Source organism: Rana temporaria, chromosome 7 (assembly GCF_905171775.1).
Source record: "Rana temporaria chromosome 7, aRanTem1.1, whole genome shotgun sequence".
Taxonomy (NCBI): domain Eukaryota; kingdom Metazoa; phylum Chordata; class Amphibia; order Anura; family Ranidae; genus Rana; species Rana temporaria.
In genome coordinates, this window is record NC_053495.1 from 170,167,192 (window position 1) to 170,188,800 (window position 21,609).

Below are 21,609 nucleotides of genomic sequence, written 5' to 3' on the forward strand. Positions count from 1 at the left end.
ATGACATTTTTAAAAAACTTTGTTTTTTACAACCTGAAAAATGATCGTATGTACGCAGCATAATAAAACACCATCCTTACAGTCATGCACGGAGGTGGAAACATTATGCTTTGGGGCTGTTTCTCTGCTAACGGTACAGGTTGACTTTGCTGAATTGAGGGGCCAATGGATGGGGCCATGTATTGTAAAATCTTGGATGAGAACCTTCTTCCCTCAGCCAGAACACTGAAGATGAGTTGTGGATGAGTCTTCCAGCATGACAATGACCCAAAACATACCGTCAAGGCAACAAAGGAGTGGCTCAAGAATAGCACATTAAGGTCCTAGTGACATAAAGGTGAATAAGTACAGTGCTGAAGTGAGTAGTCTCAGAACTAACTGGGACTGTAATTGCATGTGAATAATAAATGTGCTATTCAGGTAAGCTTACTACCAATACACAAAATATAGTGAAGCATTGGAATAGTAAAAGTCCAAAAAAATTTATGAAATGTCCTTAGTGTTGAAAAAAAAACAGTCCTTAAGAATATTCCAACTTTCAAACATTAATTTAAGAAAGGGTAATAATAATCCAAAAAGAGTCATAAACGAAGCCTTGACGTGAATACAAATAGACATAGTGCCAAAATAATTGATAGAAGATCCACCACCGAAAACTTCAAAGGCTTACTGGAGGGATTGAACTCAGTAAGGTGTACAACTAGTGAGTCAATCAGACTTGTGGTATAATAAACCCAGAGGAGGCTACCTCTACCATCCGTTTTGGGCTTATCGACCCAAAATACCATTTGAGGTCCATTGTTTGGAATCCATCATTTCCCTAAAGGTCGTGTCTGCAGAGGTAGCCTCCTCTAGGTTTATTATACCACAAGTCTGATTGACTTACTAGGTGTACACCTACCCGAGTTCAATCCCTCCAGTAAGCCTTTGAAGTTTTCAGTGGTGGATCTTCTATCAATTATTTTGGCACTATGTCTATTTGTATTCACGTCAAGGCTTAGTTTATCACTCTTTTTGGATTATTATTACCTTTTCTTAACCACTTAAGGACCGCCTCCTGCACATTTACGTCGGCAGAATGGCACAGCTGGGCACAGGCACGTACCTGTATGTCCCCTTTAAGTGCCGAGCCATGGGTCGTACACGCGCCCGCGACCCGGTCCAAAGCGCCGTGACCGCGGCCCCGATCGCCGCCGGTGTCCCGTGATCGGTCACAGGAGCTGAAGAACGGGGAGAGGTGTGTGTAAACACACCTTCCTCATTCTTCACAGTGGCAATGTCACTGACAGTAATGCAAGGCTTTCTCCCTGGTGTGGAGAAAGCCTCTTGAGGGGGGAGGGGGCGAGCAGGAGTGTCAGGACGCCCACTAACACACATCTCCTGTCTCTATCTGCAAAGTAGAGAGTGTCCCACACCAGGGAGAAAGCCTTGCATTACCGTGTGGAGTTACAGACAGAAGAACGGGAAGTGAGGATTTCTCAGAAGAAATAAGGACATTTAAAAGCAAAATCGAAGGATGAGGTAAGTGAAGGAGGACTGCACTAAGGTAAAGGAAGCTATTTAGGGAAAAACATTTTTACCTTTACAACCCCTTTAAGGATTTAGAGAAGATTTGTAAAAGAGTGGACCCAAATCCCTCCTGAGATGTGTGCAAACCTGGTAACCAACTACAAGAAACGTTTGTGGTAAAGCGCTGTTTGCTTTAGCTGCGCTTTACAACTGTTTAAGCAGCGCTTTTTGGCCGATAGTGGGGCGCTTTTAACTCCAAAAAAGGGGTTATAAACTCCTATATCCCAGTGCCTTCAAGGTGCTTTGAAAGCGCTGCCCATTCATTCCAATAGGCAGGGGCATTTTGGGAGCGCTGTATACCGCGCCCCCAACTCGCCGCAAAGATGCTGCTTGCAGGACTTTTTTCCCGTCCCGCAAGCGCACTGCCCCAGTGTGAAAAGGCACACTGGAATGGATGAGAGGCGGTTTTCAGGCGCTTAGTAGAGGCTATTTTTTAGCTCTAAATCGTCTGAAAACCGACTCAGTGTGAAAGGGGTCTAAGTCTTGTTTTGCTTGGGGATCAAATACTTATTTTACTCACTGAACTGCAACTCAATTTATAACATTTGTATCGTGTGTGTGTTTTTTTTTTCTTTCTGGATTTTTGGTTGATATTCTGTCTTATAAAAATTATAGACCCTTCATTTTTTTGTAAGTGGGCAAACTTGCAAAATCTGCAGGGGATCAAATAATTATTTTCCCCACTGTAACTATCACATTGTAATTTAATATGTTTTATACTAAATATATACAGTATATATGACAGTGTTTTCCTAGTTTGTATTTCTTGAATGCCCTTTTGAACTTCTTGATGATTTAAAACATAAAATCTCCATGCTATACAGATGTCACATTCTAATGCGATCACTCCCTGGAGTTGGGACCCTCCTGTTTATATTTGTCTTACAACGTTTTGAGTGGACAGGTCAACCAACATCTCTTTGTCTTTGTCTTCAATTTGAGAGTTTCCGAGCACTTTCGAGACACAGTACACCTAGAATATGCAGTAACCTTTTGCCATAGAGAAGGAAGAGCACATGATACGGTATGTTCCTGTCTGCCAGGACAAACAGACAGCGCCAGGCTCTGCCAAGGCACAGTACGTTCCTGTTTACATAAAGAAGGACATATTTGTAACCATAAACATAAGGAAATATTCTGAGCCCAAATATTCCATTAGTATATTATATAGAGCCTTTCTATTTTTTTATTTAACCTTTTCAGCTGCAGAAGATTTTTTCTCAAAGCGTCTTTCAGGACAGCACCTGGAGAGGGCGTAGCGCCACCCGACTTCCCAGGAAACATTGCGAATAACACCTTTTAAGGCAACCCACTTCCACCATGGCCTCAGTTGTAGTGTTTCCTCCGCCATGGTGGAAGCAATGCGTGGAACTGTGGGTGGGCTGCGCTCTTTCCAGGCAGAGATCCTGAGTGTGGGTGCATGGCTCACCTTAATTTTTTCTGCTTATTTTTTCCTTTGGACTTTGCGGTCCACTAGGCCATCCCAGCATCCTCCCAGATGTGTGTGGGACGCTCCGGAGCCCCTTCTTCCCCACTTGGCAAGAGCTTGGACCGGCCGGGAGAGTCCGTCCCATTCTTGGAGCGTGGGTCTCCGTTTGATCCAGTGTATTGTCACATTCTGCTGCCTATAGTAGAATGCTGCGGAAGTCACGTGGCAGCCAACTGCGCATGCGCAATGCGTTCCAAACGCAAGTGCGATGCGTTCCATGGATTCACGACAGTACACACCAGTGAAACCTCGGCCGGCATCCAGGCTTTTTCCTTAACATCCCCGTGGATTGGAGGATGTTAAAAAAAAAGCCAGGAGGCCGAGCGAGCAGAGCGAGCTGTCCGAGTGAAGCAAGGACGTGAGACCGACTGGCCACTTTCCTCTAAATCCACGTCGCCCTGAATGCCGGGTTCGCTGGTGTGTACTGTCGTAAATCTATTGGAACGCATCGCACTTGCGTTTGGAACGCATAGCGCATGCGCAGTTGGCCGCTAACGTGACTTCCGCAGCATTCTACGATAGGCAGCAGACTGTGACACTACACCGGGTCTGGGTGACGTAATTTCTAAAAGGGGGTGGAACTTCCGGTCGGGCACGTGGGTTCCAGCCTGTGGTACGCAGGAAGGCGGGGGGTGGGCCCTGGCTGGTGTAGACTTCCGGTCCTTGCAGCGCAAACAGACCAGGAGTATTGAAAAAAGGACAGCGAGCTGCTACACTTGCTGCAGCATGGAGTCGGTGGAGCTAGCAGCAATGGCGGGAACCGGAGCCACAAGCACCAGCCTAGTTAAGCTGGGGCAGAGGCTCCAGATCTTTTACCTTGGGGATTTACTTATTCCTCCACCCTTCCCCTGGTCTTAAGGTTATTGGGGAAGGCGACACTCATCCCACCCCCCACCAGCACAGCCACTCATCCCCAACTCTGCTGGGGACACCTGCTGTAGGGTGACTGTGATGGGGACACCTGCTGTGGGGGTGACTCTGATGGGGACACCTGCTGTGGGGGTGACTCTGATGGGGACACCTGCTGTGGGGGGACTCTGATGGGGACATCTGCTGTGGGGGGGGGGTCTCTGATGGGGACACCACCTGATGTGGGGGGGGACCCTGATGGGGACACCTGCTGTGGGGGGGGCTCTGATGGGGACACCTGCTGTGGGGGGGGACTCTGATGGGGACACCTGCTGTGGGGGGGACTCTGATGGGGACACCACCTGCTGTGGGGGGGCTCTGAAGGGGACACCTGCTGTGGGGGGGGGACTCTGATGGGGACACCACCTGATGTGGGGGGGGGCTCTGATGGGGACACCTGCTGTGGGGTGGGCTCTGATGGGGACACCTGCTGTGGGGTGGGCTCTGATGGGGAGGCTCTGGTGGGGACACCTGCTGTGGGGTGGGAGGAAGATGGGGGAATATGTTGGATTTAGTTATTGTGCACCTTTTTTATGTATTTTAATTGATTTTATGGTACAGTGGTGTTTTTTGCAAATGTTCAATTGTTGAAAATGTTTAAATTGTATGCACATTATATGCAACAGCAGTATTTGCACTGTAAACACTTTTTATTTATATAAAGTGTAGGTGAACTTAAACTGTATCGCTATGCTATGTTTCCTGTAGGCTTTGCGTGCGTGCGTGCGTTGGGGGGGGGGGGGGTTGGGGTCCTCCATGTCCATTTTGCTTGGGGCCCCTAAATTCCTTCAAACAGCCCTGCCCAGGTGTGTTGCAATAGCGAATGAAAATTCACTGTTGCAACACTGATCCTCATCCCGGCCAATCAGGAAGCAAATGTGAATCCTGTTTCCCGATTGGCCAAATGTCAGGCGATCCTATTGGATGCCTAGCGCTGGGAGGAGGAGAGAGGAGACACTGTAAAAGCTGCTCCAGGAGAAGACAATGGAGCAGCTTTCCCCGAGCCCACCACGCTCTCACCGCCCGCATCCAGGGCATACAGATATTGCAGCATTGTATTAAATGAGTGCTCAGGTAAGTATAAGGGGCAGCAAGGGGTCAAAATCAATGTCTGAACATTTTTTACCTGGGTGCAAGGGATGCATTAAGGTAAAAAGTGCTTAGGCTTTAGAACCACTTTAGATAAGAGATATGTGTTTGTGTGTGCAAAGGCGGCAATTGCTGATCTTCTATTATTACAACTAGCACTCTCGCAGACCCTGAACAAATATAAAATATAAGCAATGAGTCAAGACTTCTGATCTACATACTTGTGCTGGGTCAAAACCTGGGGATGTCCTGAAGCTATTAGATTATCTAACTGTCAGGCAACTGATATTTTTAGAAAGAGTAGCTAAAGCACCCTCCATATTTGCCTGAGCATGGTTTCTAAGTATTAATGGACTGTACTGTAGTGTTACCACAAGATGGCAGTATAGTCTTGGGCTCACATCGCTCAGCTTCCTTTATCAAATTTAAAGCGGAGGTCCCACGGCCAATCATTTTTTTTTTTTTTGTCATTCAATTCTTTTCCACATTACAAAACAATACTCACTGTTTTGGTGTCTTTATATATCCGCTGTCCGTTTTCATGCACAAGAACATCTTTTAAAAAATGATAATTTTCCATTTTGCTTGTGGGCATGTGAAGCTCACAAGCACTGATTTCCTATATGCGGTGAATGCTTATCTCCCAGCATTCACCGCTCGTTCCCGCGCATGCTCAGTGTTTACTGTGAGCAGCGCCGTAAACCTCCTGGTTGCGATGGCAATCACTCGAGATTTCGCTGGGCGGCGTTCCGCACTGACTCTTGGGAAGTATGACACTTAGCCCCCAAGAGACAGTGCTGTGCCGGGGAAAGCAGTAGAATTGCCTACTCCTGTGGGAGGGATGTACAGGAAGTCAGACTTTACCCTGCAATAAAAAGGTACCGTATTTATCGGCGTATACCGCGCACTTTTTTTCCCTTAAAATCAGGGCAAAATTGTGGGTGCGTGATATACGCCGATACTCGCTTCCCGCGCTGTGTTTGAATCCGCCGCCGACATATACCGAGCGCAGTACACTCGGGTACACTCGGCCATGCTCGGCTCCCCTCGCGGTTATGCGAGAGGAGCCAAGCGTGCCCGAGTGTACTGCGCTCGGTATATGGCGGCGGCGTTCACACACAGCATGGGAAGCGGGGTTCGGCTCAGAGACAGCACGGGACAAGCGGGGAGGACACCACAAATGCCGCAGACGGACGCCAGACCGGACATGGCCGCCGATGGACGCCAGGCAAGACACCAAAACTGAAAGTAATAAAATATTTTTTTTCAGGAATTTCACGTCCAGATCAGGGGTGGGCGCTATACGCCGGTGCGCGCAATAGGCCGATAAATACGGTATTTACAGCGCAAATAAATAATGATGTGGCAATTGAACATATTTGCAGTTACTGAAGGGGATAGGATGTGGTTGTTAATTTGGGTGGAACTCCGCTTTACAGTGTAAATTTTTTTTTTTCAGCCTTCTTTTACAGTAAGTTGTTTACGTATTGAAACAAGCTAATTTTGAACACTGTGTGAGAGAGGTGAGCGTGTTATTGTGAGCAATGCTTTTGTACCTCTTTTGAATTAGATTAAAGGGGTTGTAAAGGTGCAATTTTGTTTCCTAAATAGCTTCCTTTACCTTAGTGCAGTCCTCCTTCACTTACCTCATCCTTTAATTTTGCTTTTAAATGTCCTTATTTCTTCTGAGAAATCCTCACTTCCTGTTCTTCTGTCTGTAACTCCACACAGTAATGCAAGGCTTTCTCCCTGGTGTGGAGTGTCGTGCTCGCCCCCTCCCTTAGACTACAGGAGAGTCAGGACGCTCTGTACGTTGCAGATAGAGAAATGAGCTGTGTGTTAGTGGGTGTCCTGACTCTCCTGTAGTCCAAGGGAGGGGGCGAGCACAACACTCCACACCAGGGAGAAAGCCTCGCATTACTGTGTGGAGTTACAGACAGAAGAACAGGAAGTGAGGATTTCTCAGAAGAAATAAGGACATTTAAAAGCAAAATGGAAGGATGAGGTAAGTGAAGGAGGACTGCACTAAGGTAAAGGAAGCCAATTAGGAAAAAGAATTGTACCTTTACAACCACTTTAAAGCAAAACTACAGGAAACTTTTTTTTTTTTTTTTTGGAAACATCACATTGTAAATAAAGTACCTCTGATTAAGACTATTCTATGCTCAGCATCCAAATAATGGGCAGCACACCAAAGATGTTCAATTCCAGCTAAGGTTTATTGCTTGGGAGTGTGCCGTCATTGAAGCAAATCTTAGCTGGAGTTGGGGATGTGTGGCCCCTTGTGTGGATAATGGATTGGAGTGGAGAACGAGCGGACTCCATGGTCTTGGCACCTGGATGATTTCAGAGAATCAAAGAGGATACAGGCTGGCCTGTGAGTAGAGAAAGGGTTTGGGTTATTCTATATGGCCAGATTTCTGCAGGTTATGACTAAGCATCTATCCATGATGTGAAACATGTTAGCTTTTTTGTCCCCTATGTCCACTTTTTACCATTGATTGCAGTGTTGCATGATTTTTTGGATGTTATACAGCTTTGGATTTTATCCTTTGTTTATTTTGTTTCAATAAATCGCCTATCAGAGTGCGGCAGTCCAGGAACATTTATTTTTTCCACATACTGCAGGTTACTGTACACATTTAGGTTTTATTCATCCCAGATACTACACACAGTGCTCTTCTTCCTGAGCTGTGACTGTAGTAAGGGATACTGTTGATCACTTTCCCCCTTCCTCTCTTTTCATCCATTCACCATTTTATATACTTTTTATCTGAATGGACAAGAGTGGATCTTGCCGTTTACTTTCCCCTGTCTATAGACAGAACAGCTTGCATTGTGTGAAACTATTCCTTTACTGTATGAGATCCTGAATCTGCAGTCTCCGTGCCAGAAGAAGAGCGCTGTATTTAGTATCCAGGATGAAAGAAAATAAGATTCGTACAATAACCAGCAGCGATTCAGGCATAGGATAGTCTTAATTAGAGGTAACGTTTTTTGTAATGTTTCCAAAAAAAAAAATCATGGATGTCCTCCTTTTAAAGTCCAACTCCATAAAAAGACAATGGCCCAGATTCAGATAGGAGAGCGGATCTTTATATTGGCGTAACGTATGTCATTTACGTTACGCCGCCGCAAGTTTTTCAGGCAAGTGCTTTATTCACAAAGCACTTGCCTGTAAAGTTGAGGCGACGTAGCGTAAATCACCTGGCGGAATTCAAATTCGGCGGGTAGGGGGCATGTATCATTTAAATCAAGCGCGTCCCCGCGCCCAACGAACTGCGCATGCGCCAGCCGCGACTGAATCCTAGTGCGCATGCTCCAAATGACGTCAGAAAATCGTCATGCTTTCGACGTGAACGTAAATTACGTCCAGCCGTATTCTCGAACAACTTACGCAAACGGCGTAAAAATTTCAAATTTCGTCGCGGGAACGACGGCCATACTTAACATTAGCTACGCCTCATATAGCAGGAGTAACTATACGCCGGAAAAAGCCGAACGAAAACAACGCTTTGGGCAATGTTCTGCTGGAAAACCTTGTGTCCTGCCATTCATCTAGATGTTACTTGACACGTGGAAATAGTATTTCCTGATGGCAGTGGCCTCTTTCAGCAGAATGATGCACCCTGCTACACTGCAAAAATGGTCCTACAATGGTTTGAGGAACACAGAGATCTCTAAATATCAATCTAAATAAGCATCTGTGGGATGTGCTGTAAAAACAGGCCCAATTCATGGAGGCCCCACCTCGCAACCTACAAGACATAAGGAATAGCGGCGCCGCATATAGGGGTTGATTTACTAAAACTGGAGAGTGCGCAATCTAGTGCAGCTCTGCATAATAACCAATCAGCTTCCAGGTTTTATTGCTTAAGCTTAATTGAACAAGCTAGAGTTAGAAGCTGATTGGCTACCATGTATAGCTAAACCAGATTCTGATGGGCGATAGCCATCAGGCTGACTCATTACCTATGTTTACTAGTGGTTGTCACTAAGTTGTAACTTTTATGTTGTTCTTTGTGATATTTGTGAAATTGACAATAAACACAATTTCAACCCTAAACCTGCTCCAGCTTTAGCAAATTTCTCCCAGAGGATTTGCTACTGTCGGCTTGGTGCCAGATACCACACCATACCTTCAGAGGTCTAGTGGCGTCCATGTCTCGATGGGTCAGAGCTGCTTTTGTGGCAAAAGAGAGACCTACTCTATATTAGACGGGTAGTCATAAAGTTATGGTTGATTACATAACTGAACTAAAGAGTGTTCTTTATATTTGCCTGGAGTTTTGTATGAATTTACATTCTACATACGAACCTTGTTTAGCTAAAAGCATTCTTATTAGCCCTTTTAGGATAAAAGAAGTTGACTGAACGGATCACAATCATGTTTTCTAGATAAAGTCAACTGTTTGTAGTAAAACAGGTCTTGTCACATTTGCAGCTTCTTCTAAAGCCCTGTACACACGGTCGGTCCATCCGATGAGAACGGTCCGAAGGACCACACATGGATCAAAATTCAGCCTGTCCATGCTGAACCCGCCAAATTTTGATCCATCTATGGTAAGGTGACCAGATTTTTAAAATGAAAACCGGGGACATATTATTTTTGTTACTAGTAATGGTGGCAATCAGCGACTCAATGCCCGTCGCCGCCCGCCTCACAGCCTATCAAGTCTTACTCTCCAGGCCCCAGCTACTACTGGGTGGGGAGCGGAGGAAGATCACTCCGCCAGGGAAGGCAAGAAGATAGACAGGCGGCTGGCCCGGGACTTGAGCCAAGGCAGAAGAACATGCGAGCAGAGCTGAATGGGCATGCACCCGAAACTGAAGAAATATTCCCTCCACCAGCACACGATCATCAGAAAGGGGCACATATAATGGGAAAAAATACACCCTCCTAAGCTAGTAGGCACGGCGAAGTGGGGAATTTTTTTTTTAATTTTGCACTGACTGATTTTGAAATTGCCCAAGCCCCTGTTCAAATCCAATCCGGGGACAAAACTGGGGACAGACTTGGTCCGGTGACCATGTCCTCAATCCGGGGATGGTCCCCAGAAACTGGGAATGTCTGGCAGTGCCGGCCCAAGACATTGTGCTGCCTGGTACCAAGAATGAAATGCTGCCCCCCCCCCCCCAAAAAAAAAAATTACGTTCACCAAAATGCCCCCACATCCATTATTTTATATCATGATAACTAAAGTAGACCTATCATGGCTCTATACATGTATATAGGAGTATAAAAAGGACCTGTTATGGCTCTATTCATGCAATTAACCCCACAGTGGAGCGGAGAGCGGAACGGGAGGAGCGGTCAGGCGGCAATTAGCCCTACAGTGGAGTGGAGAGTGGAGCTGGCGGAATGGGATGGCGTGCTGGCAGGAAATTTGCTGCCCCTCTGAAAGTGCTGCCTGGTACAATGGTACCATCGGGTCCCATGGTAGGGCCGGCCCTGATGTCTGGTCACCCTAATCTATGGCCACCTAACTCCGGGGGCAGCGAAAAGGAGACAACTTGGGGAAATGTGCTTGTATTTTTTTACCCATCCCTTAAATACGCTGTATAAAAATAATAATATGGTTTGAAATAATTGTTAAAAACACTTTTTATATTTATTATTTTATTTGTTTCCAGAACTCACATCACTTTCAATTATCTGCACCATCAGGCTGAGGCCAGCAAGGCTTTAGGCCACAACCATCACAAACAAATATATTGTGGAGTGTGAGTCTGAGTATACAGCTTTGACTGAGACACAATGAAAACAGACATTAATCTTTTTCAGAATTAATTTATAAAATCTGCATGAGGAGAAACATGGAGATATTGCCGATACTAGCTTTCACTTCTTCACCCGGCATGCATTACACAAGAATGGGATTTGATTGGTTGCTGTGTAGACAACACATACAGTTTCCTTTCAACCCATATTATTTATAGGGTCATTGTAGTGGGCCTATACTGAAATGTAAACATGAATCTCTGATCAGTCATTCTTGGATGAATAAAGAAGACATGCTGATCCAGGCTCCATCCAGGGGTAGAACATGTCTGGAGGCCAAGGTAGATCTTCACTCTTCAAACTGGACGTGTTTCTCCTTCGTCAGAAATTATATGACCAAAGCCCGAGGCCTTCAGGCATCTGACTAGTGCAGCTGTATCCACCTATTTTTTAATAGCTTTATGCCAATGTTTAAAGCAAATATGTATGTTGCCTGAATTTGTCAAATTAACAGGTTTGCCTATTCGAGAAATAGATACTGTACTTACCCTTGCACCCGTGCTGCCCCCATGTGCTGCCAAGTTAAAAAAAACAGTACTTCTGGAAATGAGAGGAACATGTGATGCTTTTCACTTCTATTCTCAGTGAAGTACTTAACCAGCCAATTACCAAGCTGGAACATTGTTACATGAGCAAATTTGGACTTTGTGACTCTGGAAACTTTTTTTTGTAGGGGCTGCATCAGCGAATCAGGGAGACAAAGAAAGTTGGTAGGGTAGTTATAGACTATTGGCTAGATTCAGGTACAGCGGCGTACCTTTTGGCCGGCGTAGCGCATCCCATATGCGCTACGCCGACGTAAAACAGTGAGCCCAGAACCGTATTTTCAAAGATCCCGCGCCGTACGTTGCGCCGGCGTAGTGTAAATAGGCCGGCGTAAGGCCGCCTAATTCAAAATAGGCAGGTAGGGGGCGTGCCTCATTTAAATTAGCCGTGACCCCATGTAAATGAATGGCTGTTCTTACGGCGCATGCGCGCGCATGCTCAGAATCACGTCGCAAATACTCCCTAAGAAACGTCGGCTCAATGCTTTCGACGTGAACATAACCTACGCACAGCCCCATTCACGTACCACTTACGTAAACAACGTAAAATTAGACGGCTGTTCCGACGTCCATACCTTATCATTGGCAGCGCCTCATATAGCAGGGATAACTTTACGCCGGATGTAAGCCTTACGTAAACGGCGTAGCGGGCGCAAGTACGTTCGTGAATCGGCGTATCTAGGTCATTTACATAGTCTACGCGTAAATCTACGGAAGCGCCCCTAGCGGCCAGCGTAAATATGCACCCTAGATACGACGGCGTACTAAGACTTACATCGGTCGGAGGAAGCCGAAATTCTGGCGTATCTAGCTCCCTGAATAGCAAGAATAGATACGACGGCGCATCTTTCAACGTACGCGGCGTATGAATAGATACGCCAACGTAAAGGCTTTGTGAATCTAGCCCTATATGTGGTGCTGCTATGTAAACAACATAATAAATGCACCCATATTGCATTGAAGCCTACAAAGCATTGCAACCACGATTAGTGGATCATGGGTTCATGGGTGCAATGTACTGTATAAGCTTCTGCAGGCTTTTTTCCTAACCCCAGGTCTGTATGGAAGAAGGGAGCTGGAGGAAGTAAACAATGGAATACAAGAAGGATTACGTCATTGCAGTTGTGCTCCATTGAGATCTATGAATCCCTGTGTCGTGCTGGCAAATGGAACTTATAGGGGGTTATTTACGAAAGGTAAATCCACTTTGCACTACAAGTGCAAACTACAAGTGCAAAGTGCACTTGAAATTGCACGGAAAGTGCACTTGGAAGTGCGGTCGCTGTAGATCTGAGGGGGACAGGCAAGGGGGAAAAAAACGGAAAATTGTATACTTACCTTTCCGTAATTTTCCTTTCCTGACGCATCTTCATGGCAGCACACACTGGGTTGTGACTCCGCCCCCACAACCTGACAGGATTGGTTAGCTATAAATTTGAAGGGGAGACGCCCCGCACCATTCTCTGTATATATCATCATAAAACAATAGGGCGGGCATCTGTGTGCTGCCATGAAGATGCGTCAGGAAAGGAAAATTACGGAAAGGTGAGTATACAATTTTCCGTTTTCCTGACGCATTCATGGCAGCACACACTGGGAAATAACTCGCCAGTCGGGAGGGTGCAAGAAAACAGTAATATTTATTCTCTATAGTGCTGAGGAATTGGCTCTAAGAACAGATCTGCCAAAGTCGACGGTAGCCAGGAGAGCAGAATCCACTCTGTAGTGAGAAATTAAGATGTGTTGGGAAGACCAAGTTGCTGCTCTGCCTATGGTTTCCGGTGAAATCTCGCAATATGCTGCCCAAGAAGTGGCCACTGCCCCTGTCGAATGAGCCCTAATGCTCTTTAGGAGTCGTAAGTTGCTGGATGGAATAGGTCTCCGCGATAGCACTAACAACCAAGAGGTAATGGTACGGGAGGTAGCTGGCTGACCTCGTCTGCTCCCGTGTGGGATAATTAAGACAGAATCCGTCTTCCTGAGATGTAGCTGTGAAGTAACTGGAGATGGTAGGTTTGACATCCTAGGCATGGGACTCGCCCCTCTCATTAGTAAAAGATGGAAGGACGATGTCCTGGTTATAATGAAAGGAGGAAGTTACCCTTGGATAAAAATGGTCTGAGGGCTTCAGAACCACTCTGTCAGGGGAGAACACTAAATAGGGGTTCCGTAGCCATAAGTGCTTGTATCTCCGACGTCCTCTTAGCTGAGGTGATCACAATACGGGAAGCCATCTTCAGAGCTAGGTTCCACGGTGAGACTAAGTTGAATGGAGAAAAGGGTGGATTGGACAGGGCCTCGAGTACTACACAGAGATGCCCTGTTGGAAAGGCTGGCCTCCTAGGTGGTCTGATCTTACGCAGGCCCTGAGGAACAGAGTGACCGGATGATGAAGAGCCCATCTAGTACCCGTCATGGCTGAAAGGGCGGATACTTGCACCTTCAGGGTACCCGGGCTCGGGCCCTTGTTAAGCCCTGACTGAAGAAATTCAAGAATTTGAGATGGGATTCCAATCTCTTTGCTGCGACGACACAAACCTCTCCCAGATCCTAGTATAGGTGACATCAGTGGAGCTCCTTAGAGCTTGTAATAAGGTTGATATTACCTCCTGAGAGTATCCTAGTTCCCCATACCTAGCCCTCTCAACTTCCAAGCTGGCAAATGCAGCTTCTCTGGACTGGATGGAAGAATTGCCTCTGATGTATGAGATCCCAGGTTACTGGAAGATGTATTGGAGGCCGCGTACCTAGTTGTAGCAGGGTCGTAAACCATGGCCTCCTCGGTCGGAACGGTATTAGTACAATAACCGTGGCTGAGGACCTCCGAAGTCGGGACAGGAATCTTGTAATCCGAGAAGTTGGAAGAAAAATGTACCCCAGCTCGAAGCTCCATGGAAGAGCTAGGCAGTTTGTCCCTTCGGCTGATGGAAAGTGGGCTCTGGACAGGAACCTCTGACACTTGGAGTTCTTTGGCGTGGCCGCTAGGTCGACTTCTGGTATTCCACAAGTTTTCGTAAGAATGGAGAATACCTGTTGGTTCAGGGACCATTCGTTGTTTGAAAGTGTATCTCGGCTTAGGTAGTTGGCCAACGAATTCTGTGTTGCCGGGACGTACACTGCCCATAGATCTAACAGGTGCACTTGTGCCCTTTCCAATATGGGCAAACTTCCTCTTGAAGCGTGCGACTCCTGATGCCCCCCTGTATCTGGATACATGACACCGCTACTTGTTGTCCATCCTGATCAGGACACTCTTCCCCTCTAGAAGAGGCGCAACGGCCAGGAGAGCCTGAAAGGCTGCTCTGAGCGCTAAAATATTTGACACTATGCCCTGAGCCCGAAAGTGCCACTGTCCTTGGGCTACTTGGTCTAGATGGTGTGGACCCCATCCCCCCTGGCTGGCGTCCGATGTTACTACTTCTGGACTTGGGGGAACTATTGGAATGGACTCCCTGAGGTTGGACGGGTGTGTCCACCACCATACTAATTGCTTTACCCAGTTCGGGATGTGAATGGTTTGGAGTATTGATGTTCCATTCCACTGCCTGAGAAAGGAGTTCTGTAAGACTTGCATGTGTCACAGGGGTCACTGTATCAAAGATATGGATGCTGACATGGACCCCCGGGTACTGAGGCAGGCTCTGACAGTAGACGTCTGGATGATAGCAGATTCTGTACCTTCTGGAGTAAGGGCTTCAGCCTCTCTTGAGGGAGTTGCACCCGGTACAACCTGGTATATTATTCTGCCCCTAGGAACACCCTGACTTGCTGAATGCTCTGGGTGCTGAGGCGATGCCGAATGGGGGGCACCAAAATTGGAAATGAGATTGATAGATTGAGAACCGAAGGGACCTCTGGAAGGCGGGATGATCGGGACGTGAAGGTAAACGTCCGAAAAATCTAGGAGATAGCATCCAGTCTCCCACGTCCACTGTCAACAAAATGGACTGAAGGCTTTTCCAATCTGAGGGCCTCTATTTTGATCGTCTGTTGAACCTCTTTAGGTCCAGGACTGGACGTAGATCCCCTGTTTTTTTTTTTTTTTTGTACCAGAAATAAAGGGGAATAAAACCCCCTCCCTTTCTGGTGCGGAGGTACTTGGTAGGCTGGAATGTGTTCCCTGGCAATGTGCCCATGAATTTCCAATTGTGACCGGTCTTGATAGAGGATAGTGTCCATGAATCTGTTATACGAGTTGCCCATATCCGAGCGAATCTCTTGAGTCTGGTGCCCACCTGAGCTGGGTGGGCAGACGGACCCTCAAAAAGGACTTCTGCTGTTCCCCGGCTGTGATAGCCTTGGCTTACTGTAAATACATGAAGGAGGGTCGAGTCTTCCAGTCCCTCCTAAATTTCCTGCCGGGACGGTAGGATCTAGCATCCCTGTACTTGACAGGAAGATCGCGTCTGTAAGCGGGGCCCTTCTGGGGCTCTGGTCTCCTATCGGAGGGAATCAGCCCGGATTTTCCCCCGGTAACCTTGGAGATGGCCAAGTCCATCTTTGTGCCAAATACACTTGAGCCGCCATATGGAGTTTTGCACCAGTAGATTTTGATGCTGTCTCCGCTATCCAGGGTCTCAGCCATAAGGCTCTTCCCAGTCATGAAGTCGCCCCCTCAGGAGCCGTAAGCCAACTTAATTTCCCTGCAGGGAGGAGAATATCTTCCCCTGGTCGGCTCCTTCTAGAATGGAATTCTCAACGTTAGCCGCCCATGCAGCGATAGTTTTAGCTACTGCCGCCGTGGTGATAGCCGGCCTACTAGCGTCTCCTGTCGTGGAGCAGGCTTCCTTCAGTTCTATATTGATTTCACGATCAAGAACGTCCCGGATGGTAACTGCATCTTCAATCGGTAGAGAAACGTCTCTAGCGAGTCGCATTAAAGATGAATCGACCGTAGTTGCATTGATCAAAGAATTGATCCTAGACTCCCACAAGGGGTACAATCTGCAAACTTGTTGCTCATACTGGGCCGCTTATGCGATCTCCCCCACTCATCCTTTATGAGGTTTTCCAGCTCTTTGATGAAGGGAAATGATTCAGGACCCCCTTTTCAGCACCAGGAAATATTTCTGAACCTTCAGAGGTTCTGCCATAACCTCTTCCCAGCCGATCGCTTCCTCGACTGAATGGGCAAATGGTTCAACTAAAGAAGAGACAGTCCGACGCCTGCTCACACTCCTCATTCTTAGAGAGGGTTTTTGCAGCCTGGCGTAACGGCCGGGTGCTGGGCGATGTGCTTGGGGAAGGATCGCCCACAATTGATCCCTGTGCGATTCTCCTAGGAGCTCAGTATATACTCTGGCCTCCGAATCCTTGGTTACTTCAATGAAGCACGAGCGGCAGGCCAATTCCCCTGGCAAGGCTGGCGCCCCGCATATTTTGCAAACATTTGCTGTGGTGCGGGTAAGATAGCTCCATCTGGGATGAAGGTAATCGTCTGCGGTGGAACCGACTATGACAGGAGTGGCTGTGACGCGAGCGGCTATGCCTTGATTGAAGAAAGCAAGAGGGTAACCTTGAGTGACTTCTTGCGCCTTCTGCCGGAAGCATGGCTAGAATCTCCCTCTGTGCCGCAAACTTGCGTCTTTTGACCCGATAGGGCTACCAAAACTGTAGCGTCAGTGGCCAAGCTCTCTTTTTTGTCTCTTCTCTACTTACCACCTTCTGGACGGCCTCTATACCTGGTCAGCTGATGGTGGTCTGCGAGGGCAGTGGCCCCCATGAGGATAGCAGGAAGACAGCCCGGAAAGGTGGGAAAAAAGAGAGAAGGGAAAACATTACAATATGTCCCCCCCCCAACATTTCTATTTATTAAATATAATAATTTTATATACATATATCTATCCTTATTTTATTTTTTATTTTTTGGATTATATTAATTGTTTAATTATGGATATACTTTCTCCTACAATATGTTATAAATTAATATATAAATGTATTATATCTTCTATCCTATTTGTTCCTATTTCTTTTTCTTTTTTTTTTTTTTTGTGTAATCAATTGGCCCAGGCTGAACTGGGACGAGCCTGCACACACCTGGTGCAATCTTCACTCTGAGTAGAGCAGAGCAGCAGGACTGCAGCCAGAACTACAGAGCGATAGGACTGTTTCCTTTTTTTTTTTTTTTTTTTTTTTAAACGGCGCCGCCATTTGGAAGAGGGCAGAGGAGACCGGCGGCATCATCACTGAGCTGCGTGCATGCGCAGAGCGCTGAGGGGTACGCGGCGGTGACCCCGAGAGTATGGGGTGTCAGAGGAACCACAGGGCTCAGCAGAGCTGAGAAAAAAACAACAGGCAGGCAAAGGTACAAAACGGACTAACCTTAGGTGGCAAATGTAATGATACAAATACCTCTGTGGAAGCACACACTGCACTGGAAGGAAAGACAGAGCGAAAGTGGGGACCACTGCGAGATTTGAAGCTTCTTTAAAGCTTGCTACAGATGCCAGTATAATTCCAGAGCCCCTGAGACCACCAGAACGGGGGTTCCCACCATAAAGCTCATTTAGAGACTGTACAGGAGGGACTTCCAAACAGGAGAGGCTGAACCTGCTGGGGCGATCTGCGGTAAGAGGCATGCTTCTTGCTTGTTCGTCCAATCTGTCAGGTGAGGATAAAAAAAGAGAATGGTGCGGGGCGTCTCCCCTTCAAATTTATAGCTAACCAATCCTGTCAGGTTGTGGGGGCGGAGTCACAACCCAGTGTGTGCTGCCATGAATGCGTCAGGAAAACAGCATTTTAGCTTGCACATGATTGGATGATAAAATCAGCAGAGCTTCCCCTCATTTCAGATCTACCCCTCAGATTTACAGCAAGTGCACTTTCAGTGCAATTTCAAGTACACTTTGCACTTGTAGTGCAAAGTGGATTTGCCTTTCGTAAATAACCCCCATAGTCTTCCATTCACAAATGCATGAATGGGAGACTACAGCTCTGTAGCCATGCCAAATTAAAAAAATAAGCAGAAGCCAGCAAGAAAAGCACCCTACGATTCAGGGGGAGGGGGGGGTAGTTTGATGGCGAGGATCTGTTGAATGGCACCATGTGTTGTGTTGCACTTTAATTATGGGGTGCAACATGGAACCATGTCAGAAGGGTGACATTTGCCTTTAATTAGAAGTTCATGTTAATGTACTTGTGTAATTCCTGGCTGGGCTGGCCGCTGGTTGTGATTTTATTCTTCCATCAGTGTATGTTAGGGAGTGACACCCAGAGGAAATGTCTTGTTTCCAGCCACTGGGCACCACATTTTAATATGTGTCCATTAATATAGGAGAATTCATTGCTGGTTTCTGGCTATTTCTGAGCTTTTCTTCTGTTGCTGTCGAGTTGGAGATGACACCCAGGAAATGTCTTATTCACAAGAACAGAACGTACTTCTTCTGGTTTGTAGCCCCAGGGACCCATGCTGCCCTGTAATTTATGCATTGAATCCTTTGCATTAATAAGGTTTTACAATCCATTAAGCACATTTTATAGTTTTGGCTACATGAACAGTCATGTTTATTAATACCAGTTGTGTAAGGAATACCTTATTAGCACAGTTATGAACTACAGGGTGGGCCATTTATATGGATACACCTTAATAAAATGGGAATGGTTGGTGATATTAACTTCCTGTTTGTGGCACATTAGTATATGTGAGGGGGGAAACTTTTCAAGATGGGTGGTGACCATGGCGGCCATTTTGAAGTCGGCCATTTTGAATCCAACATTTGTTTTTTCAATAGGGTCATGTGACACATCAAACTTATTCGGAATTTCACAAGAAAAACAACGATGTGCTTGGTTTTAACGTAACTTTATTCTTTCGTGAGTTATTTACAAGTTTCTCTTTGTTTACAGCCATTGACATGTCGCCGAGGTTAACACGTGCGGAGCGGATAGAAATTGTTTTGATGTCTGGTGAACGCAGTAACCGGGTCATTGCAGCAGATTTCAATGCAAGACAGCCTACGAGACCACCCATCTCCCATGCTACAGTTAGCAAACTGCTTGCTAAGTTTCGTCAAACTGGGTCAGTGTTGGATTTGCCAAAATGTGGATGTATGAAATCTGTCACTAATGAAGAAACATCAGTAGCTGTCCTAGCTTCATTCAGCAAGAGCCCACAGCGTAGCACTCGCCGCATGTCACTGGAGAGCACATTGAACACATTTTATAAGTGGTCAGAAACTTGTAAATAACTCATAAAGGAATATAGTTACGTTAAAACCAAGCACACCATTGTTTTTCTTGTGAAATTCTGAATAAGTTTGATGTGTCACATGACCCTCTTCCTATTGAAAAAACAAAAGTTGGTCTCAAAATGGCCGACTTCAAAATGGCCGCCATGGTCACCACCCATCTTGAAAAGTTTCCCCCCTCACATATACTAATGTGCCACAAACAGGAAGTTAATATCACCAACCATTCCCATTTTATTAACCACTTCCATACCGGGCACTTACACACCTTCCTGCCCAAGCCAATTTTCAGCTTTCAGCACTGTCGCACTTTGAATGACAATTGCGCGGTCGTGCTACACTGTACCCAAACAATTTTTTTATCATTTTGTTCCCACAAATAGAGCTTTCTTTTGGTGGTATTTGATCACCTCTGTGGTTTTTATTTTTTGCGCTATAAACAAAAGAAGAGTGACAATTTTAAAAAAAAACACAATATTTGTTACTTTTTTATTCAATAAATATCACAATTTTTTTTAAAAAAAACTTTTTTTTTCCTCAGTTTAGGCCGATACGTATTCTTCTACATATTTTTGGTAAAAAAAATCGCAATGATCATATATTGATTGGTTTGCGCAAAAGTTATAGCGTTTACAATATAGGTGATAGATTTATGGCATTTTTATTTTATTAACTTTTTTACTAGTATTGGCGGCGATTTGCGATTTTTTTACTGTCACCGTGACATTGCGGCGAACGCATCGGACACTTTTGACACGTTTTTGGCACGATTAATGCGATAAATATGCACTAATTACTGTATAAATGTGACTGGCATTCAAGGGGTTAACACTAGGGGGTGAGGGAGGGGTTAATATGTATACCTGTATTGTGTTCTAACTGTGTGTGGAGGGGGGTGACTGTACAAGAGACACAGATCGGTCTCCTCTGTCCCCTGACAGGACGTGGAGCTCTGTGTTTACACACAGAGCTCCACGTCACTGCTCTGTCAGTACCGATCGCGGGTACCTGGCGGACATCGCGACCGCCAGGCACGCGCATCGGCATCTCGGGGACGCACCGGGCGCGCTCGCGCGACCCCCAGTGGCCGGAGGAATACAGGACGTCAAAAGACGTCCTGTTGAATATTCAGAGTCACCGTGAAGCCGTCATTTGACGATGGCCCGGAGCTCAAGTGGTTAAGGTGTATCCATATAAATAGCCCACCCTGTAGTATTCCTTATACTGGTCTGTAAGAATGTCAGTTTATTTCCCCCACATATGGCATGGTAGAAATGTGAACACCTGCCAAGACATATTGGGGGTTATTTACTACAGCTGGAGTGTGCAAAATCTGGTGCAGCTCTGCTTGGAAACCAATAACCTTCCAGGTTTTATTGCCAAAGCTTAATTTACAAGCAGAAATTAGAGGCTGATTGACTACCATGCACAGCTGCAGGTCAAAAGATGGCAGGATTTCTTGTCTTCAAAGTGTGTAGGTCTTTTTTTCCCATACATTTTTATTGATTATTGACATAAAAAAAGAAAATAACTGTTGCGGTTACATATGATAAGTGAAAAGATTCACAGTATACAGAAGTATAAGGTAATATATGTGAATACGGGCAATTGAAACAATAACGGAACATTTATAATGGAAAATTGAAGGATCACATAAAATCTTAAATTGTCATTAATATGAATCATATGAAAAAGGAGAAATGATGCATACAACAAAGGAAATTGCAGAGACCTTCAGGCTATATTATGAGAGACTCTATTCGGTAGAACAAAAGAAGGGGCAGGAGGGAGAAAAAATAAATAAAACTGTAAATTTCTTGAAGAAAGCTGGACTGCCAAAAATAAACAGAAGCGAGGCATCAGTTATGGATAGACCAATATCGGAAAAAGAGATTAATATAGCATTAACCGGTACAGCAACAGGTAAAAGTCCGGGGCCCGACGGCTTCACTATTTTGTATTATAAAAAATGTAGGGAGATCCTTCTACCAAAATTATGCCAATATTTTAACGGACTGGGTAAAGACTTTTGTTTGAGCC

At 45.8% G+C, this 21,609-nt stretch overlaps 1 pseudogene; it reads right to left on the bottom strand.

The window, feature by feature from the left end:
- Positions 1 to 18,230: 18,230 nt before the first annotated feature.
- LOC120945893 overlaps positions 18,231 to 21,609 on the bottom strand; it is a 29,079-nt pseudogene continuing 25,700 nt past the window's right edge.